Here is a 5,409-nt window from a genome sequence, read left to right on the forward strand (position 1 = left end):
TGCTAAAAGGACACTAATGCCAAAAGGACAATGATAAGTGCCAAAAGGACACTGATGCTAAAAGGACACTAATGCCAAAAGGACAATGATAAGTGCCAAAAGGACACTGATGCTAAAAGGAAACTAATGCCAAAAGGACAATGATAATTGCCAAAAGGACACTGATGCTAAAAGGACACTGATGCCAAAAGGACAATGATAAGTGCCAAAAGGACACTGATGCTAAAAGGACACTGATGCCAAAAGGACATTGATGCCAAAAGGACACTGATGCTAAAAGGACACTAATGCCAAAAGGACAATGATAAGTGCCAAAAGGACACTGATGCTAAAAGGACACTAATGCCAAAAGGACAATGATAAGTGCCAAAAGGACACTGATGCTAAAAGGACACTAATGCCAAAAGGACAATGATAAGTGCCAAAAGGACACTGATGCTAAAAGGACACTAATGCCAAAAGGACAATGATAAGTGCCAAAAGGACACTGATGCTAAAAGGACACTAATGCCAAAAGGACAATGATAAGTGCCAAAAGGACACTGATGCTAAAAGGACACTAATGCCAAAAGGACAATGATAAGTGCCAAAAGGACACTGATGCTAAAAGGACACTAATGCCAAAAGGACAATGATAAGTGCCAAAAGGACACTGATGCTAAAAGGACACTGATGCCAAAAGGACAATGATAAGTGCCAAAAGGACACTGATGCTAAAAGGACACTAATGCCAAAAGGACAATGATAAGTGCCAAAAGGACACTGATGCTAAAAGGACACTAATGCCAAAAGGACAATGATAAGTGCCAAAAGGACACTGATGCTAAAAGGACACTAATGCCAAAAGGACAATGATAAGTGCCAAAAGGACACTGATGCTAAAAGGACACTAATGCCAAAAGGACAATGATAAGTGCCAAAAGGACACTGATGCTAAAAGGACACTAATGCCAAAAGGACAATGATAAGTGCCAATAGGACACTGATGCTAAAAGGACACTAATGCCAAAAGGACAATGATAAGTGCCAAAAGGACACTGATGCTAAAAGGACACTGATGCCACAAGGACATTGATGCCAAAAGGACACTGATGCCAAAAGGACACTAATGCCAAAAGGACAATGATAAGTGCCAAAAGGACACTGATGCTAAAAGGACACTAATGCCAAAAGGACAATGATAAGTGCCAAAAGGACACTGATGCTAAAAGGACACTGATGCCAAAAGGACATTGATGCCAAAAGGACACTGATGCCAAAAGGACACTAATGCCAAAAGGACAATGATAAGTGCCAAAAGGACACTGATGCTAAAAGGACACTAATGCCAAAAGGACAATGATAAGTGCCAAAAGGACACTGATGCTAAAAGGACACTGATGCCAAAAGGACATTGATGCCAAAAGGACACTGATGCCAAAAGGACACTAATGCCAAAAGGCCAATGATAACTGTGGTTATGTTTGTAACCTATAAGTGCCAAAAGGACACTGATGCCAAAAGGACACTAATGCCAAAAGGACAATGATAAGTGCCAAAAGGACACTGATGCTAAAAGGACACTAATGCCAAAAGGACAATGATAAGTGCCAAAAGGACACTGATGCTACAAGGACACTAATGCCAAAAGGACAATGATAAGTGCCAAAAGGACACTGATGCTAAAACGACACTAATGCCAAAAGGACAATGATAAGTGCCAAAAGGACACTGATGCTAAAAGGACACTGATGCCAAAAGGACATTGATGCCAAAAGGACACTGATGCCAAAAGGACACTAATGCCAAAAGGACAATGATAAGTGCCAAAAGGACACTGATGCCAAAAGGACACTAATGCCAAAAGGACAATGATAAGTGCCAAAAGGACACTGATGCTAAAAGGACACTAATGCCAAAAGGACAATGATAAGTGCCAAAAGGACACTGATGCTAAAAGGACACTAATGCCAAAAGGACAATGATAAGTGCCAAAAGGACACTGATGCTAAAAGGACACTAATGCCAAAAGGACAATGATAAGTGCCAAAAGGACACTGATGCTAAAAGGACACTAATGCCACAAGGACATTGATGCCAAAAGGACACTGATGCCAAAAGGACACTAATGCCAAAAGGACAATGATAAGTGCCAAAAGGACACTGATGCTAAAAGGACACTAATGCCAAAAGGACAATGATAAGTGCCAAAAGGACACTGATGCTAAAAGGACACTAATGCCAAAAGGACAATGATAAGTGCCAAAAGGACACTGATGCTAAAAGGACACTAATGCCAAAAGGACAATGATAAGTGCCAAAAGGACACTGATGCTAAAAGGACACTAATGCCAAAAGGACAATGATAAGTGCCAAAAGGACACTGATGCTAAAAGGACACTAATGCCAAAAGGACAATGATAAGTGCCAAAAGGACACTGATGCTAAAAGGACATTAATGCCAAAAGGACAATGATAAGTGCCAAAAGGACACTGATGCTAAAAGGACACTAATGCTAAAAGGACACTAATGCCAAAAGGACAATGATAAGTGCCAAAAGGACACTGATGCTAAAAGGACACTAATGCCAAAAGGACAATGATAAGTGCCAAAAGGACACTGATGCTAAAAGGACACTAATGCCAAAAGGACAATGATAAGTGCCAAAAGGACACTGATGCTAAAAGGACACTAATGCCAAAAGGACAATGATAAGTGCCAAAAGGACACTGATGCTAAAAGGAAACTAATGCCAAAAGGACAATGATAATTGCCAAAAGGACACTGATGCTAAAAGGACACTGATGCCAAAAGGACAATGATAAGTGCCAAAAGGACACTGATGCTAAAAGGACACTGATGCCAAAAGGACATTGATGCCAAAAGGACACTGATGCTAAAAGGACACTAATGCCAAAAGGACAATGATAAGTGCCAAAAGGACACTGATGCTAAAAGGACACTAATGCCAAAAGGACAATGATAAGTGCCAAAAGGACACTGATGCTAAAAGGACACTAATGCCAAAAGGACAATGATAAGTGCCAAAAGGACACTGATGCTAAAAGGACACTAATGCCAAAAGGACAATGATAAGTGCCAAAAGGACACTGATGCTAAAAGGACACTAATGCCAAAAGGACAATGATAAGTGCCAAAAGGACACTGATGCTAAAAGGACACTAATGCCAAAAGGACAATGATAAGTGCCAAAAGGACACTGATGCTAAAAGGACACTAATGCCAAAAGGACAATGATAAGTGCCAAAAGGACACTGATGCTAAAAGGACACTGATGCCAAAAGGACAATGATAAGTGCCAAAAGGACACTGATGCTAAAAGGACACTAATGCCAAAAGGACAATGATAAGTGCCAAAAGGACACTGATGCTAAAAGGACACTAATGCCAAAAGGACAATGATAAGTGCCAAAAGGACACTGATGCTAAAAGGACACTAATGCCAAAAGGACAATGATAAGTGCCAAAAGGACACTGATGCTAAAAGGACACTAATGCCAAAAGGACAATGATAAGTGCCAAAAGGACACTGATGCTAAAAGGACACTAATGCCAAAAGGACAATGATAAGTGCCAATAGGACACTGATGCTAAAAGGACACTAATGCCAAAAGGACAATGATAAGTGCCAAAAGGACACTGATGCTAAAAGGACACTGATGCCACAAGGACATTGATGCCAAAAGGACACTGATGCCAAAAGGACACTAATGCCAAAAGGACAATGATAAGTGCCAAAAGGACACTGATGCTAAAAGGACACTAATGCCAAAAGGACAATGATAAGTGCCAAAAGGACACTGATGCTAAAAGGACACTGATGCCAAAAGGACATTGATGCCAAAAGGACACTGATGCCAAAAGGACACTAATGCCAAAAGGACAATGATAAGTGCCAAAAGGACACTGATGCTAAAAGGACACTAATGCCAAAAGGACAATGATAAGTGCCAAAAGGACACTGATGCTAAAAGGACACTGATGCCAAAAGGACATTGATGCCAAAAGGACACTGATGCCAAAAGGACACTAATGCCAAAAGGCCAATGATAACTGTGGTTATGTTTGTAACCTATAAGTGCCAAAAGGACACTGATGCCAAAAGGACACTAATGCCAAAAGGACAATGATAAGTGCCAAAAGGACACTGATGCTAAAAGGACACTAATGCCAAAAGGACAATGATAAGTGCCAAAAGGACACTGATGCTACAAGGACACTAATGCCAAAAGGACAATGATAAGTGCCAAAAGGACACTGATGCTAAAACGACACTAATGCCAAAAGGACAATGATAAGTGCCAAAAGGACACTGATGCTAAAAGGACACTGATGCCAAAAGGACATTGATGCCAAAAGGACACTGATGCCAAAAGGACACTAATGCCAAAAGGACAATGATAAGTGCCAAAAGGACACTGATGCCAAAAGGACACTAATGCCAAAAGGACAATGATAAGTGCCAAAAGGACACTGATGCTAAAAGGACACTAATGCCAAAAGGACAATGATAAGTGCCAAAAGGACACTGATGCTAAAAGGACACTAATGCCAAAAGGACAATGATAAGTGCCAAAAGGACACTGATGCTAAAAGGACACTAATGCCAAAAGGACAATGATAAGTGCCAAAAGGACACTGATGCTAAAAGGACACTAATGCCACAAGGACATTGATGCCAAAAGGACACTGATGCCAAAAGGACACTAATGCCAAAAGGACAATGATAAGTGCCAAAAGGACACTGATGCTAAAAGGACACTAATGCCAAAAGGACAATGATAAGTGCCAAAAGGACACTGATGCTAAAAGGACACTGATGCCAAAAGGACATTGATGCCAAAAGGACACTGATGCCAAAAGGACACTAATGCCAAAAGGACAATGATAAGTGCCAAAAGGACACTGATGCTAAAAGGACACTAATGCCAAAAGGACAATGATAAGTGCCAAAAGGACACTGATGCTAAAAGGACACTGATGCCAAAAGGACATTGATGCCAAAAGGACACTGATGCCAAAAGGACACTAATGCCAAAAGGACAATGATAAGTGCCAAAAGGACACTGATGCTAAAAGGACACTAATGCCAAAAGGACAATGATAAGTGCCAAAAGGACACTGATGCTAAAAGGACACTAATGCCAAAAGGACAATGATAAGTGCCAAAAGGACACTGATGCTAAAAGGACACTAATGCCAAAAGGACAATGATAAGTGCCAAAAGGACACTGATGCTAAAAGGACACTGATGCCAAAAGGACATTGATGCCAAAAGGACACTGATGCCAAAAGGACACTAATGCCAAAAGGACAATGATAAGTGCCAAAAGGACACTGATGCTAAAAGGACACTAATGCCAAAAGGACAATGATAAGTGCCAAAAGGACACTGATGCTAAAAGGAC

This window comes from Gymnoscopelus braueri, assembly GCF_963280865.1.
Source record: "Gymnoscopelus braueri genome assembly, contig: SCAFFOLD_71, whole genome shotgun sequence".
Classification (NCBI taxonomy): Eukaryota; Metazoa; Chordata; class Actinopteri; order Myctophiformes; family Myctophidae; genus Gymnoscopelus; species Gymnoscopelus braueri.